At 39.8% G+C, this 18,226-nt stretch overlaps 1 long non-coding RNA gene across 1 annotated transcript in view; it reads right to left on the reverse strand.

The window, feature by feature from the left end:
• LOC308064076 overlaps positions 1–9,837 on the reverse strand; it is a 125,889-nt gene extending 116,052 nt beyond the window's left edge. Inside the window, exon 1 of the long non-coding RNA XR_013928197.1 lies at positions 1–9,837. This exon is cut by the window's left edge and continues 27,303 nt beyond it. This is a non-coding gene — a long non-coding RNA (uncharacterized lncRNA).
• Positions 9,838–18,226: the final 8,389 nt, after the last annotated feature.

Here is an 18,226-nt window from a genome sequence, read left to right on the forward strand (position 1 = left end):
AGAGTCTTGTTATCTCATCCTTAACCACAGAGCTACACATAAAAGTGCAAGAGACAGGCTGGGTGCTCTCTTGTTCCCCTACTGTGAGACCAGTGGGTAGGATTCAGCCCACCTACCTTTAGACATGGCAGTTCAGATATGTACCTGTGGACCAGTCATCCGTCTCCCTTTGCAGCCAGCAGAGAGAATTTGCCACCACTGGCAGTCTGTTATTTTGAATGTCGCCTTTGGGATGAGGCGAAATGCTCTATAGAAATGCCTATTTTTTCCTTTCCCTCTCCTCTAAACCTTCTTTTCCTTCAAAACCCCCCCAAACAGAACAAGGAACAAAACACAAGAAATATTATGAATAAACTTTTATGTGAAATTTTACTTCGGTGTTATCCAGCTTTAATAATGCAATATATAGCAGTGTTAGAGCCTGAAACAAATTGATGAAAACCTTTTGCACATTATGTAAGGAACATTACATCATTTTGAAAAGAAGTAAAGTACTTCCAAAAAAAATATTTTAAAAGTTCTCATTTTAAGAAAGCTTTTTGGTAGCAAAAAATGAAAAGTAGTCCCATTCTTGTAAGACCCCTTCTTTATGCCATTTCAGTACATTACAGTTCAAAAAAGCAAAAGGTGGGGGAAAAGCAAAAGGTGGGGGAAAAAAACATTCCAACGGTGGTGTAAATTATTTCTTTGGGAAAGGTTTGGAAAGAAAAACAAAAAAGGTTGTAATATATCTTCCAATCATTTTTGTTTATGCCATTCTTAAGAACTGAATTTGTACCTAAATGCTGAACCTAGGTCAACTCACTCATAGACATGATCATCCTTGTCTCCTTATCTGTGTATATTCTAGATCTTCTCTGCCCTTTCCTCAGAAAGTGATCAGAACAGGAACAGCATGCTATTATCAAAATACAATGATTTTAGACTAGCAATTTTTTCTACTTCAGTCTCAGATAATTTTCAAATACTTTTTTCTCTGTGCATTGCATTTTTGACCTCTGCCTCATACCAGCTAGTAACGGCTTGTCTAGAGCATGATGTAGCATAAGTGAAACCAGGGTTGTACAGTTAGATGCTAATTATTAACTGCAAGACTTAACCATTTTAACTAGTTCATTTATTTTTAACTAACTCCATCATTCTTTTAAGTCTTCTTCTTGAAAAGAAATGCAACTGTAGAAGGCTTTGGGGGATTTTTTTTTGCTTGCAAAGATGCTAAATAAAAGTTCTAATAAATTAGTAATTGTGACAGCAAACCACAATCAAGTCAGTCTCAGAACTGGATCATCCTGTGCTAGTGCTCATCTCTATATTTATTACAAAGCTAGTTTAGGAAAGCTAAAATCCTGATGCAGGAATGTCAGATAAAAGGTTACAGTTAGAGTGAATGAATCCAAGACTTTACTTCTCTCCCTGCTTAGGGAGAGAAACACACCAGCAAATAGAGAGGGACCATCATTTAAAAAAAAAACTCCAAGCAACAAAGCTTGAGCATCATCCCGCAAATGTATCTCTGAATTCATCATCGGTACCTGAATTTAAACTTCTTAAAAATTAGTCTGATGAATAGTTGTGATGCATGCTTTCAAATAAAAAATAAATAAATAAAACCCTTGTAAACCTTTTTTTCCAGATTTTGTGACTTATTTACCCTTCCTAAAGGAGGCACAAGCACATCAATAAACAATTAATAAAAATGATGGAAGGGAAAGAAAACTCACCTTTGCTAGTTTCCTTTTGCTTTTTGGAAACTGATTTTTTCTCCTATCCCCATTTTACCTTTCTTCAGTTGAAAACCCTACAAAACCATGAAGGCATATCTATATTTTTTTCTCTGAAAATGTGAAGGATTTTCTAAACTTAATACCCTAAGAAATAACTTTTTTGCACACTGTCAAAACAAAATTAAAGAAATAAATAATGTGGGTGGGGTTTTTTACTATTTTCTGTGGTTCTCAATTTTTTTTCTTGAATTATTTCACTCAAGGAAAAATAGGAAGGTAGGGAGCTAGGAGGGTACATAGGTGGGCAGGCAGACAGGCAGGAATGTAAGAAAGCAGGAAGCCATGAGTTTGATTTTTTTAAGCTAAGGAATTTTGACATTTCAATATTTCAGTCTTTTAATTAAAGATGAAACATCTTTCTAATCATCTCAATTTCACACACCTTTACAGACTTTTAATATCAGTTTCTCTGAGAACAACCATCTGACCTAAATTTAATTCTTTCTCACTCACTATAGAAGCTTCTGTGTGTATATGTGTGTGTATGTAAAATCAACCATAGAGCACTGGTGGATTTACAGTACTTTTATAATTAAGTCCATGTTCCTGCATGCTAAGAAATCACCCTATTAAATCTTGCCATACCAGCAGTAGGTGGGCTTAGAGTTTATATTTTCTTCCTTATTTAAATTGTATATATTAATATGTGAAAATTCCCATTCAGTGTACATAGTGCATTGAGACCAAAGCCAGGAGCATAAAACCACTGCCAACAAAAACTGAATATGTAAAACAGGTTCAGTTAATTCTACATCAAAGTTTTCTATTGCTTCATAAAAGAAATCTACAACAATAGCAGGAAATTGTAACAAATATGTAATGGGGGAGGGGATAGCTTGTAAACCTAATCTCATTCCTGTTTAGATTAATATATATTGTAATAGTCCATGGGCACTTGCATACAATTACAGTCATATGTTTCAGAACAGAGCAGCTTTGCTCCCAAAAACAGAAGAAAGGGAAAGCAGTCAGGGCCACCCGCAGGGGAGCAAGAGGGGCAGCTTGCCCCAGCTGCCTCTTCGGGTAGAAGAAGGAGGGGTCACTGTGCAGCACAGGGATTTTCTGGATGACAGCAGCTTTTGCCATATATAGGCTAAGTCCAATGATTCCCAAAAGCTTTAGATTTATTGTGAAAATGTATTAAGTCTGAGTTTGTTTGAAAAACCTTGGCTGTCGCATGACTGAGTTTCATGGTGCAAATGGTCATATCCGAGACTTCCAGGCATGCATTGATCCTTGATGAAAAGTCCTACAATACTTTTCCCATTCATGACCCACACGTAAATACTTGTACAGTAGTGCCAGGACATTTCATTAATAAAAGGTATGTTACACATCTGGAAAACTTGGGAAAATCAAGCAGTTTTTCAAAAAACACCTGCACATGATTTGTAGGCTGGACGAAAAAACTGACACAAAATGTGCTTGAACAGGCATAGACCAGAGTTAAGGGAGCATTTGGTGCTTATGGTTAACAGAGCGGAAGATGCAGAAATGAAACCTTGAGGAAACGCTGACCTGCCACTGGTCTGGTGCTGGGTGGTACTGCCTGAATCTTTCATGATGCTAATGCAAAAGAAGCTATTGCTACACCTCACAGTATGAGCATTACTATTAAAACTTTTGGACAAAGGATTTTGGGTGAAAACAACCCGTGAAATACTTTCTTCCATTTCCACTCGTGGGATGGGAACTCGTTTACTCTCCCTATGTCTCAACTTGCAGACTTACAGGTTAGGTGCACACTAATAAACTTAATGCTGCCAGGGATCATTCACAGGCACTGGCACATCATCTGTACTGTTAAACTGTGAAGTGTCCTTGAACATGTTTCAGGCACTTGCCAGCTTGTGTTCTCCCAAACAATGCCCAAACATGGTTCAGAAGTTAGCATGATGCAGGGAGCATTCCCAGTAGGGAATGAGCACATGAGCACCACTGGCTCATGTTTAACCTGCTGTCCACCAGGACTCCCAGGTCCTTTTCTGCAAAGCTGCTTTCTATCCAGTTGGACTCCAGCCAGCACTGTTGCATGGGGTTGACTCATCAGATGCCAGATTTTTTATTTGCTTTTCTTTAACTTCTTGAGGGTCTAGTCAGAGCATTCGCCAACTTGCTGATGTCCTTCTGACTAGAAGTTCTTCCCACCAGTGTATTGGTTATCTTTCCAATTTGATATAGGCTGCAAATTACCTGAAGGTGTACTCCATCCCAGTGTTCAGCACAGTAACAAAGCATTAAACATTTCTAGGCACAATATTGATCCCTGGGGGACACCACTAGGAACCAGCAGCAGATGGACTTTGTTCTGCTGATCACAACTTCTTGAGCATGGTGGTTCAATCAATCTTTCACCTACATGACCATCCATTTGTACAGTTCCTATTTCACCAATCTGGTAATTGCTCTGGAAGTCTGAGTCAAAACTTCCTGAACTCGAGCTAAACTACATCTATTTTTCTGTGTTTGTCCACCAAGCCACTGAAGGCAAACAGAGTGGTCAGATATAATTTCACCATTGATCAATGCACACCGTTGCTCTTCTTTTGTGCTGTTGGAACCAAAATGTCATCAGATAGCATTGTCCCAGCTCTAGAGAGAGGAGCAGAAGTGAAGGAGAGTGGTAGAGCTACAGCATGTCCAAGCAGCAAAGAAAGGGGAGGACAAAGGGAGAGTGCAAGTGTGTAAAAATGTGGTATCAGGAGAAGTATGAGTGATCCACTGCCCTGGTTTCAGCTGGGATAGAGTTAATTTTCTTCTTAGTAACTGGTGCAGTGTGGTGTTTTGGGTTTGGTGGGAGAACAATGTTGATAGCACACTGATGGGTTTGGTCGTTGTTGCTGGGCAATGTTTATATTAAGTGAAAGACTTTTCAATTTCTCAGGCCCTGCTAGTGAAAGGGCTGGAGGTTCATGGGAAATTGGGAGGGGACACAGCCAGGACAGCTGACCTGAACTGGCCAAAGAGATGTTCCATACCCTTTGACGTCATGCTGAATATATGTAAGCTGGGGGAAGAAAGTGTTATGGCATTTGCCTTCCCAAGTAACCATTACGCATGATGGAGCCCTGCTTCCCTGGGGATGGCTGAAACCCTGCCTGCCGGTGGGAAGTGGTGAATGAATTCCTTGCTTTGCTTTGCTTTTGCATGCGGCTTCTGCTTTGCCTATTAAACTGTCTTTATCTCAACCCTTGAGTTTCCTCGCTTACTCTTCCAAGCCTCTCCCACATCCCGCTGTGGGGAGAAGTGAGCGAGCAGCTGTGTGGGGCTTTGTCACTGGCTGGGGTTAAACCATGACAGCCCTTTTTGGTGCCCAATGTGGGGCACAAGGGGTTCAAGGTAACAACGCATTTGTTTGGAATGTGCTAGTTCAGATGTATTGCTGTTATTGCTGTTTAGCTATTAATAGTCAGGTTTCTGTGCTTGCCATGGGGCTTGCTTGCCTTACTGTATATTAGAGTCTAGTGCTTGTTAGCAACTGCTTTTTGCTTTCACTGCTTTTTGTATGGCTTATCACCTTACTGTGCTGTGCCCAGGAACATTTTGAAAACAGCAATGGCAATGCCCCCGGGCTGGCAGGTGGTCAGGGCATGGCTGCTGTTTCTGGGCTGCTGTACTGGACAGGCTGGAAGTCCAGGTGAACTCGATTTGAAGGGACTGTGACCTGTGAATGAGTTCATGTGGGAGCAGGACACCCCAAAGTCTCTGTGCCTATGAAAAAGTCCATGCAAGAGCAGGTATATCTCAAAGCGTCTGTGGCCATGGTTATGTCTGTGCTGCAGCAGGTATGCCCCTGAAGGAATTGTGGCCCAAGGACATGCCCATGCTACAGAAGGTACACCTTGAAGCATCTGTGGCTGTGGATAAGTCTATGCTGCACCAGGTACACCTTGAAGTATCAGTGGCTGTGCTGGAGCAAATTGCTTTTGAAGGGGCTGTGTCTGTGGGTAAGGTCACGCTGGAGCAGGTCTATGGTCATGGCCCATGGATATGTCCATGTTGGAACAGGTGTACCTCGAAGTGACTGTGACTGTGAGTGAGTTTATGCTGCAGCATAGATATCTTTCCAGTATACCCCTGGAAGAGACTGTGGCTCGTAGCTGAGGCTCCACTTGGAGCAGGTACAACCCTAAGGGACTGCAGTGTGTGGGTAAATCCAAGCTGGAGCAGGGGTAAGGGGAGGAGTTCCTTGCAATGTTAAACCCAATGGGCTGGTTTGAAGGGGACAGGGGTGGAGATTTTAATGGATATAGCTTTAAATTGTTGTAACCCATGATTTGAGTTTTATGTTATAGGAATTATTATGGCAGGAACTACCTGAACCAGTGGAGGACAAGCCTTACAAGGAGTGCAAGTGCAGCACTGACTTGACCTGAGCTGGCTTTGGTGTCCAATAACCCCATACAACACACAAGCTCTCCTCTCCTAAGTGGCCATCATTACAGGTCATGTTCATGGACTAAATTGAATGGACATTTTTTGGACACTTTGTGGACATTTGTGGACATTTTTACAGGGGCAGTCCATAGACCAGGAGAGTGATATCTGTGTATTATATCAAAGGATGGAAAGGGGGGTGGTGGTTAATGAGGTTATGTTGGAAAGTGTGGCATGGCATAAATAGTGTGGAGAAAAAAAAAAAAAAAAAAAAAAAAGAAAAAAAAAAAAGGACTGTTGTGGTCTAACCCCGGCTGGCAACAAAGCCCCACACAGCTGTTCACTCAGTCCCCCTCACAGTGGGGTGGGGGAGAGGAACAGAAGAGTAAAAGTTAGAAAACTCATGAGTTGACATAAAGACAGTTTAATAGGCAAAGCAGAAGCCACACATGCAAGCAAAGCAAAACAAGGAATTCATTCACCACTTCCCATGGTCAGGCAGGTGTTCAGCCATCCCCAGGAAAGCAGGGCTCCAACATGCGTAATGGTTAGCTGAATGTCCCCCCAGTCCTTCCTCCCCTAGCTTATATATACTCAGTATGATGTTACATGGTATGGAACATCTCTTTGGCTAGTTCAGGTCAGCTGTCCTAGCTGTCCAATTTCTGGTGCCCCTCCAGCCCTCTCGCCGGCAGGACCTGAGAAACTAAAAATTCCTTCACTTAGTATAAATATTACCATGCCTCAACCAAACCCATCAATGTGCTATCAACATTGTTCTCACACCAAATTCAAAACAGCACTGCACCAGCTGTTAAGAAAGATAACTCTATTCCAGCTGAAACTAGGACATCCAGAAACAAGTAGAATCATAGAACCATAGATTTTTGGGGGTTGGAAAAGACCATTAAGATCATCGAGTCCAACAATAAACCTAACACTGCCAAGTCTACCACTAAACCATGTCCCTAAGTGCCACATCTACATGTCTTTAAATCCCTCCAGGGATGGTGACTCAACCATCTGCCTGTGCAGCCTGTTCCAATGCTTGACAACCCTTTCAGTGAAGAAATCTTTCCTAACATCCAATCTAAACCTTCGCTGCACAACTTAAGGCCATTTCCTTTTGTACTCTCCCTTATTACCTGGGAGAAGAGACGGAAACCCACCTTGCTACAGCCTCCTTTCAGGTAGCTGTAGAGAGCGATAAGGTCTCCCCTGAGCCTCCTTTTCTCCAGGCTAAACCACCCCACTTCCCTCAGCTGCTCCCCATAAGACCTGTGCTCTAGATGCAAGTAGCTGTATTTTCAGTTGATGCAATGTAAAATTAGAACCACAGCACTACAGTGGTGTGATTATATCATCCATCATTAGTTCAGAAACACAGAACATCATGGTATCTCTGACATTCATTCTAAACTGTGTAGCTGAGGCAGCAAACCTGGTCACTGACTGAGACCCTGGTGACCATAGCTCCAGATCTTGCAGAGAATCCGATGAATACAAGGCATGTCAGTAACCAAATTCTGCTGGCTTTTGATGGAGGCAAGAGACTATGTGCATATCATTTCATGGAGTATTAGGGTGTTAGGGTCCTTGAGGTGTGCAAGGAGAGACAAGCAAAAGGGAACTATTGAGATAAGAAATGTTTTATAACTGAATTGAAATGTTATATATAAAAAAATATGAAAATTTCACATGTACAAGCATGATTTGGAACACAAATCTGTTATATACGTGTAGTTTAGGCACATCGAAATCCAAGTCTTACCACTTTTTACTGGGTGCATCAGTTAACAGGGTACCCTAAGACTTACATTTGTGAGGCCAGAGAGATAAAACTTTGTCTAAACTTCAGAAATTCCTCTTTCCAAACAGGTGCCAAAGGGGAAAAATTACAGGAAGAAGAGGAGATTTTTAAGGAATTCAGAAAACAAACATTCATTCTGCATCTTCATGTAGTCAACTAAGAGAAGGAAAATAATCTAATAGCATACTAAAAAGGGGCTCATCTTTCCAAAAAGAAGCTGCTTTTTGTAACATGACCTTTGAGTGACCCATAATATCCCAGTCTGTGGTCTTTATAATAAAATAAAAAGATAGGGAATTCTACATAAAGCTGTGACATGTTCCTGCTGGCTCAGAGACACTACATTGTGCTGATTATGTTGATGCTTCCTTCATATTGCTGTACTTGGCACAGGATCACAATGAGAGGCTGAAGCACTATTCTTTGCTGGCACAGAGCCACAGCAATAGTAAGGAATAGGACAGAGAAGTACTCTGAGATATCTGTGTTATTTTCAAAGAAGAAAAGAATAGAACAATGCCTAAATGTTGCAAATTCCCCACTTTCAGCCCAAGAGAATTAATCTCATTAAGACTTCAAGGTCACTAGGGCAAGCATTCTGCATTAAGCACCAGCATCACCAGCAAAATGAGCATGTGATGGGTAACTGTCTTCCCTCAACGCTATTAGAGCAGTATGTCCTAGCTCCTGCAAGAATTTTCCTGTAGGGTAAAGGGGTTTTTTTTCACCCACCTATGCATGTAGCACTCTGTGTTTCAAGCAGACCGTTGCAAGCAAGGTTTTGGAGCACAGTTTCAAAACTGCTTCTTCCTGGACTAGGAGCTTGTGTTATTTTCTTATTTGCTTTGTGCTGCACTGCACCACCGGGACAAGAGAAGTGCTGCAGCTGATGGATTTGGAGTCCGATCCCCCTGACCAGAGGTTTTGCTTTATGTCAGTCTCAAAGCTGTGAGGCCTGAGGTGAGGTAGCTCAAAGCAAGCTTTTGCAGTCTCCAGAGGTTGAGAGCTGCTGTTCCACAGCTGGAATTTCCTATGAAGTTGTTCCACCGGACTGAAACATGGTGTTTTGTTTGTTTGTATTTTTTTTAAGAAGCAGAGCTAAACTCCAAAGGACAAGCGTATTCTTCCCTAGGCCCTCTCAGAGTCACTACCAGTATGTTACATAGCGAAAGGGTTATATATTCAGATACCCTGTGACACTCAGAGGATCACCAAGAGGTCCCTTGCAGCCTGATGTCCTTATTCATTATGGTCTACTTTTGTATCATTTTTTCTGCAATGCAAAAAAGGTTTCCACCAGTTAAAATCCAGTAAGAATAGTTGTTTATATTATCATAACATCCACTACATTCTCCTAGCTGTAGCCCAATTAAAATTAGTTAAAAAGAGGTAGGATTTTGCACTAGGGCCTTTGTGAAAATTGAAGGGTGCCAATATTGGATAGTATATTCAGTACAATGAATCTGATATGTTGAAGGCATGTTACTCAGTAACTTATTCATTTAAAACACTTTTTCCACTTTTGTTAAAGACATGCTGAGCTCACAAGGACAGGTCTCGTGTCTGCCTAGGTCGGTACAGGGCACAGTGTAAGCAGGTCACAACCTATATCTATCATGTCTTTGAGGAACAACATTGTTATAAATAAACATCAATAATAAGGAGAAAACAAAAGCAAACATCTTACCTCAATGTTAATGTCTACCATCTACAAACAAATGCACGATGGTGAATATCAGCTAATCAGGTTATGTTTATAAGATGGTTTGAAGCTTCACAGTTTTTAGAAAAGTTATGCTTGAATGTGAGGAACAAATATCTGAACAGTGTAAATATTGGGAAGGAGTGTACTAAAAATCATTGGTGCCCCGAAAAAGGTGAACCCACATCAAATTCAGTGGGAATATTTAGCTTCCCAAATCCCTGTAGTTCTTGTGCCTTTTCTTTGAAAGAAAATTTAGCTGTATTGAAGACTGTGGATACTGTAGCATGGTACCATTATGTATCACATAAAATCAGCTTCCCTCCCAGAAGCAATATCAGTGGTATATTTCCTTCTCTATATTTCCTTTATAGAAATATTTTTTTCCTATAATTCTTTTGATAAGTTCTCTCTTTGAATTAAGAAGCAACAAGACAGTCTTAAAGAGGTCATTAGCTATTTCTGATTACTTATCTCTCTGTTATTGGTGGTAAGTGCTCAAAATCTGCTGTTTTCCCCTCTTCAATATTTTGGGTGATTAAGTACCTCAATTATCAATGAATAGTAACATCTTACAGAGGTCTTGTCAACAAAAGATTTTCTTACGTATCTGCAGAGCAAGGTTCTATCTTTGGATACTCAGTTTAATAGTTTCTATTGACTTTGGTTAGAATTGCTCTAGAGTTGGAGAAGGGTTGAACTGGGCTGTTGCTTGCAATGTCCAATTTGGTAGAAAATCTTGTTTATAAATTTTGGCAAAAAGGGAGAAAACTACCAACTTGACAAAAAGCTTTGGGTAGAGAATCTGTTTGTAACAAAATGAAAGCAAGACATCATCCTATCTCCCTGCATGGTTTGGCAGTTTATAAAACAACCAAAAGGAAGCTGCGTGTGGCCTGAGCCAGGCCATGCTAAAGAAAGCTCTATAAGCAGGCAGTTATGGTCGGTTTCAACACAAAGAGTCAAATGGCTATTCCTAGGATTAGGCTTCCCATTCATTTTTTAATAAACAAAACCCAAATGAAAATGTCCCAGTTATTAACATTGGAAGAGTTGGCTACTGTGCACATACAGTATATTTCCATTACATTTTTAAATCAATTCATAAAGCTGCAGGCCAACATTCCATAGACATACTCCTGGCCATGAATGACGTCCTTATTGTGAAATGGGATGGAAAATGCACTCCTAAATGCACAGTGGACACATTTTGCTAAATGCTAACAACTGGGACATTTTCATTTGGTTTTGCTTATTACAAAAATAAACAAAGTAAACAAAAGGCATGAGTGCAAAGCAAGGGAGTTATTAAAAAGAGCCTTTCACTTAAGTCCTTCTGGCTTAGCCATCTTCTGTACAATTTAATTTCTAGTGGGTATTCACTCAGCTGGTTCCATTTAGTTTTGACTACCAGATGTGAGCATGGGTCCATTCCTTGGCTTAAAGAGACAGCAATGTAGGCAATTAGAGCACTCTCAATTCTTTTAAGCATTGTTTTGCCATTGTAAGAAACTTTTTTTTTTTTTTTTTAATTAAGGCAGTTTTGGGAACATGCTGCCTAGTGAAGAGCAGGATCCATGGCTGAAGTAATCATCTTTTAAAGGTGTGAGACAGGCATTTCCCTTCATAAATACTCAGCTCAGGCTGCCAGTTTAAAGGCAGTAACCTGCAGGGCTTAGCTTACAAGAGCTGCTAGCTCTATGGGGACCGAACAGTCTAGGAGCTGGAGGGGGGAGGAAATCTGTAACGTATGGTCTGTCCTATAGGGAATACCAGAGGGAGGAGCAGCTTCCTCCCATCATTTATAATTACACACGGCAGTCTGGCCATCAGATTGAACAGGGCCTAAACGTTTCAGAGGCTTTAAGTACAAAGGCATTCATTTACAAGGAGATCCAGGTCTCTCGTGCAGCTGTATGGAAAGCAGGAATTTAGAATCGCAAAGGATTTTCAGATTTCACAATGTGTCCTCATTCACATTTGGAAAGAAACCTAGTTATTTCAAAGGGCTCCATGAAGGACAATGAGAGTGGTTTGAGGTCAGTCACAGCATTGTATTACAGTTTTGAGTTTTGTATTATATAATATACTATATATTAAAAACAAATCAGGCAAAGAGTCAGTCTAAAATCAAAACAGCTTGTTCTGGAAAGCTGGAGCAGGAGGCTCTGGCTATGTCCACATGAGCAAGTCGTGCAGCCCAGGAGTGGGTCTGCAGTGGGAAGCTGTTGGTGTCAAGGACCTGACATCTGTGCTATACACGTTTTCGGAGGCTTTGTTTCACACTAGCTTTAGTCTGTTCCCATGGTTTAAACATTCATAACTGTTTGGAGTACATTAGCTGTGCTTCTGGAGCACATCTTCCAGTTGAATTTAATCTGAAAGGAATCCAGTTCCCTCGCTCAGAGACTGCTCCGTGATGTGAACTGGAGTGTGTAAGTGGGAACAAACGGGGGATTCATTTCAAAAGTGCACTCCAGAGCCGAACGAACATGCTGAAGTAGACTCTCACTTTTGCTACCTTTTTAAGGCCAAATTTCAGAGACAAGGACATTTTTTCCTCCAGCTTTTCAACTCTAACAGAAATACGCTTTCTGACAGAGAGCTGTTGGGAGTTCTTTTTGGCAGCTTTATTTAATGCTTCTCCTTTCAGCAGGAATTCAAACAAGAGGCAGGCACCCATTTCAATAACCCACCCCACCCCAACCCTATCGAGTGCAGGAAGGTTTCTTCAGGCCTTGCATTGCTCTACAGCAATGTCACCAGATCCTGCTGTATCTGGCAAATGCCCAGGGGAGACATATGGGAAGCATGTGCCGTGACTTGGGGCGGGGGTTATTATTTTCTTAATCACTGCCACAACTGTGTGCTACGTTTTTTCTTCCTGAAATGCCACTGGATTCAGTTGGAACACAAGTGTTACTCCTCCTTGCCCCTCTGCTTCTCGCCTTGGAAACTCTTCCACACAAAGGCTCTGCCTCACTCAAGTGACATAAAAAGAAGATGAACTTGCTGAGAGATTGCACCGTGTAGGAAGCTAAACTGTTTTGCAATCTCTGTTCCTCATTTCTCTTTTTCCTTTAAAAAAATAATAAAATAAAATCCCCTTTCCTTCCCCAGTAATCTTTCAGAGCTTGTATATCAGCTAATTATAAACTCAATTCCATTGTTTTTCCTCATATTTTTCAGGTACAACAAAACAGCAAGCATATGATCAATATCAAAGTGGCAGGAAGGGAATTTCCCAACATCAAGTTTATTTAACATGTTTTGGTTTCAAGTCCATTCCTTTACGTTCCCAACCAAAATAATTACTTATGATGAAAGAGTCAACTGGATTATGACTACTTTCTCATAAAAATAATTTATTTTTATTTACTTTGGGGACCAAAACACTAAAAAGTTTCTAACAGGAACCTCAGAAACACATTCTTGCTTGGTTTTGAGCAGTTTAGATCGGAAATAGAGTTTAGATAATTAGTGGAACTTAGAATTAGTGCTTACTGAAATCCTCACTAGAATCCTAGCTGGTTTTAAACCAAGCTAAAAATTTTATCCCAGATTTCCTATTCAAGCATTAAGATACTATTGTATTTAGAATACAGACAGGAGATTCTGATGCCAGCCTCATAGCATGATACAGATTGTGACAGAAGTACCTTGATTATATGGAAACTTGCCTATATATGTATTTATAAATGTCCTTTGTTTCCTGGTTTCCATTTCTGACTGTCTTTTACAGTTTACATTTTACAGTCTCCATTGTACCTGTCTGTACAAGGTATTTTCTGAGTACTTAAATAGTTGCCCAAAAAGCCTGAAAATGTTCAAACCTGGAGAAAGGACAGTGAAGTTTCAGGTCAAACCTGAGGTAAGGGTTTGTGAAAACTAGGAGAGCCAGAGTGCAAATTTCCACATTCCAAGGGTGGATGTAGAGCCTAAACACAAGGAGCACACCTGGAACCAGTGCTTCCATCGTTCTGGAAGGTTAGAGGAAAATAGCACTGAGACTAAAAGCATAGTGTTCAGCTGCAAAGCAATTCAGCCAAGAATACAGCAGTTACTATTAAATATTATTATGTCTTTTGCTCTTTATTTTTTGCCTAAATGACCTCACTGTTTAAATAAGGGCATTCACTGGGCTAAGTTCTTGACCTGAGATAATCCTTTTGGCTGTGGATATTGAGATAGAAATAACCATAGCAACCATAGAGAATTTCATAAAACATTTGTTTGCTTCTGTTTAGCTAGAAAAGTCCAAATAAAAAATGTCATATATATCTGGTGTGTGTTATACATTGTGCCATAAATGTCATTTGTTAGTTGTTTCTCTTTTTGTGGTTTGGGAGGAAATTCCAAATGTAGCTGAGGGAATCTGGCTTTAAACATACAGAGAGCCCTCATTCACTATTGAAATGCATTCTGGGAGGACTGCAAGATGTTTTGTGCAAGCAAAATTTGCCTGCACATGATAAGAAATATTTTAGGAAAGCATAGTAGAATCAGAATAACTGATAAAACATAAAGACTGAGTTTCTTAAAGGGGTGTGCTTATCACAGTCCAAAAAAAGATGTAGTCTTGTCAGTGTATTCACAATTGGCAAAATTCCTGGTGTCTCAGAAAGACAGAGATAGCAAAACTTTTTTCACAAGGATAAATTCTTTACAAGATTTGTCCCCAGCAAGGCTTTGTCTAAAGAGATATACCCCAGAGAACTTCCCAAGAGACCTATCGATGGTATCATGTTATAAACACTATTTAAGGCTACATTTTATCTTGTTTGATTTGTTACATGAAATATAAAACAAACATATCAGCACAGAATAATCCTAGTTTGAGACTGTTTTAATTTACCCCATACCCAAAAGGAATGTAACTGTCCAAACTGGAATTATCTTCAAGCAGCAACAAGGCTGTGTTAATGACCATAGCTGGTAAAAATCTGATTTTGTATCTCATCTGGAAAACAGCATTTACAGTAGCATACTGTGGCATTGTAATGCAGTGCTAGCTCAGTGCAAGAAAAAGAGATTCCCTTAGTGAGTAACCCTGAGGTTTTTAAAACCCGTTTTCCTCACAATCTTTCCTCTACATTCAGGGGTATGGTCAGTTCTACAGGATTTGTCCAGAGAGGAAGATATATAAAATTGTACTGAACTAGAGGTCTAATTAAGACATTCTTGCCTCACCTTACCATGCATTATGTTCTGGTAAGAGCCCAGGGAGACACTAAATTCAGTTTCAAAACAGAACTTGATAAGCTTAATAGAGCTGTAATACACAGTGGTCAGTGACAGCCTGCTGATCCAGGAGGTCACTTTTGTGGCATATTCTGTGCCTGTCATGTGAGAAGCAGTACTTTTGTGACTGAGATGGGCTTAGGTTGTAGCTTCACTCGCCTGATCAGGTTTCAGGAAGAAGGAGGGAGAGAGGGTCCTCTGAACCAGAGACCAAGGCTGTATGAGACAATATGACAAGTAGGATGTCACAGGGAAGATCTCTTGACAAGACAGGTCAAAAGGACATCTTTTCATATCTGGAATTTTCTCAACTGCAGGCATAACATGAACTTTGATTAAGCTCAAGATTTGAAATTCATTTTTATATTTGATCTCAGTAAAATTCAGCTGTCCATGAAAGTGATATCCTACTGCTTTCTCTGCTTGCTATAGTTGCAAGTTGTGTAAAAGTGTGGAGAGTGGGCCAGGTACTAGTAACTCATAGTGCAAAATAAAGTCAAAAAAAGAAGCATGAGTTAATCTCATTCTGGAGATATGCCAAGTATTGCTTAAATCAGGAGCTGAGTCAAAGGAACTGAGGACTTTTTGACATCTTGATCCAAGTAGGAAGAAGCCTTCAAAGGCAGCTTGAGGCAAAATTCACTGGCTGAACACATTGGAGTACTATCAAAGAAATCTTTGAAGTAACCCAGCCAGCACAGTGAAGAGAAAACCTCAAGTCTATCTGCACTTCAAGGCTCACTATAAGTCATGCTTGTTTTCAGAATGGCTGATTCCTCACATTATACATGGCCCAACCATTTCTGCTATATTTTCTATCATTGTAGAGTTGTATGACAGCTTGGTGACCTTTCTAAAAGTACAAATGTCCAGTACTGCATGCTGCAATGTTGTATGGGATATGAAGCCAGGCTGACTATGGGAGCAGTGCAGACAAGCTGGAATAGGTCCCAAATGTGCTCTGGCATTCATGTTTTGACAAACACAACTCCTTTCTAATATATCTGGATAATGCGCTTACTAGGGAAAAGAATTGTCTTTTCTTGTTTCTTTCTTGGGGGTCATTGCCTACACCACAGGTGTCAACAGACTGAATGGTTATAACAGAAGTCTCAGAAGTGTGGGGGGTGTGGATGTGTGTGTGTGTGTGTGTGTGAAGTGTCACATGACCAACAATTAATTAGTCTGGAGCTTACTAAAATCTAAAAGAAGAACTATGAGATGCTTTAAGAATGCTAAATAGATGATAAATAATATACACCAGTTCAGAAGAAATAAGACACTGATTGTGATGTAATTGGACAAGAGTGAAGTATTCACACACAGATGTCAGAATACTTTCCGAGAAGGATGAACACGTTGTGCTTCTGCAGATATTCATGCTATCTTATCTTCAACAGAAATATTTACAGCATAAAGTTCAAAAACCACCCCGCAGCTTACATTGCAAACCATAGTCCAAGCAATATGTTTGAGAGCTCAACAACTGTCAGCCTTCCTTCAGTGCCAGTATATATTCTTTCTTTGTCTATAGTGGTAAGGTAATCAAACTACTATAACCTTGTCAAAGGAACATATATTGAGGACATTTGTTTTCAGTTACTTAAATGCAATCAATTGATATAAGAATTTAGTGCTGTTAATTGCATCCTTTATGGATGGCTAATAGAAGCTGCACTGTCAAGTAAATATAATCTTAAACAGCATGGTTTTATGCCACTTTACAAGCCAAGACCAGCAGAGCAATTAACAACTATTACCTGCTAACTTCTCTGTCTGAACTGACTCTTATTGGATCCTAAGCCTGCACAAGAACTTTAGTTGATTTCTTATGGTCATGAATTATGTGGGAAATGCTCAGGACCTCAAAGATGGTCAATCTTGATGCAAAATTGTACTTGGGTAGAGCTGTTTCCTATTACCCAGAGGTATCTGAAAAGGTTCTGGTGGTTCAGTGCATTACAGAATAATTAAAGACATTTTCTGCTGAATACTGCACTAGTCCATATACCTGTATAATGGAAAATTATGTGACATTTATCTCATGCCACTGATTTTTGAGTTATGTTACTTTAAATATAAATATTCCCTGCAAGTTTGTATGCTCAAGTGAACAGAAATAATGGATCATAACTTACGAATCTCAATATCATCTTGGCTATTGTAGTAGTTAGATCACAGAGGTGATTTTCTTACTAAAAATAAGACCTGTGATTCCTCCTATGTTGTAAGATAATCAGGCTCCAGTACCAAGTATCACAGGTTGAGAAATATTTACACTTGAGAAATCCATTGTCAGACTCAAATAAACAAACAAGTTCTTTAATAACTTATGTTTGTGTTTTACTATTCTTTAGAAAAGACTGCATGACTTAAATACTCCATAAAGGACTGTGTTTCACTTCAAAGGGTGACATTCAACTCTACCTTAACTTCAATCATCTGAGTTATTGCTGTGAATTCTGCTGCGGGGTACACTGCTTTCTCTTGTGACCAGACATTGAATTCGCACTCATAAATTTTGCTCACTAACTCAGGTTAGATTCCTAATGTGAACAGCACAGTACCTAAGTTGTTGTTACTTTAAACTTCTTTAGTAACGTCATTGTGATGCTGTCTAAAAACAGGTTCGCCTCAGTATGACTGTTTATATATAAGATAAATATGTGCATCTCTAGTCTCATGAGATTGAGCCTAGGCTCAACAGACAGCTGAAGGTCTTTCTCTGCGCAGAAGAGGGACTGCTTCACTGTAGACTTGAAAAGACCAGCCCAGCTGTCCCAGGACTGGATTCTTAGATAATGTTAGTTTAAACCCCTGGACTGTAACTGCTCTGACAGGTATCTTAAGCTGAAGACAGGTCCAGTGGTTCACCTGAGGAGGTTTGTTAAGGGTACTTAATTAATTAATTAATTAATATTTAATGGGGAGAGGGAGCATGGTAGGGTAAGACTGTTTTGAAAAAAGGGAATGGTGTAGCATTGTTCTCTTTATGCATGCATTTATCTTCTAGTTGTGTACACAAAGTATTCACTTAACTCCAAAGCCTATACTTATGATTACGGGTAATGCATAAAGGCAGAGGTAAATTTCACTTGAGAAAGTTCTCTGCTCAGATGGAAGACAAGCGGTGGAAGGAGAAAAACATTCTATTATTCAAGTTTTATGCTGATGTAATTAAATAAAGTTCAGCTTTAAGACATTAGTCACTGCATATTATTCAGTATTTAATGCTTTATGATCTTAGATTTCATATAACTACCATTTCTGTTTTAAATATTGGAAAGTATTTTCAAAGAAAACATGTATTTC

The sequence above is a fragment of the Falco punctatus genome (assembly GCF_963210335.1).
Source record: "Falco punctatus genome assembly, chromosome: 5".
Taxonomy (NCBI): domain Eukaryota; kingdom Metazoa; phylum Chordata; class Aves; order Falconiformes; family Falconidae; genus Falco; species Falco punctatus.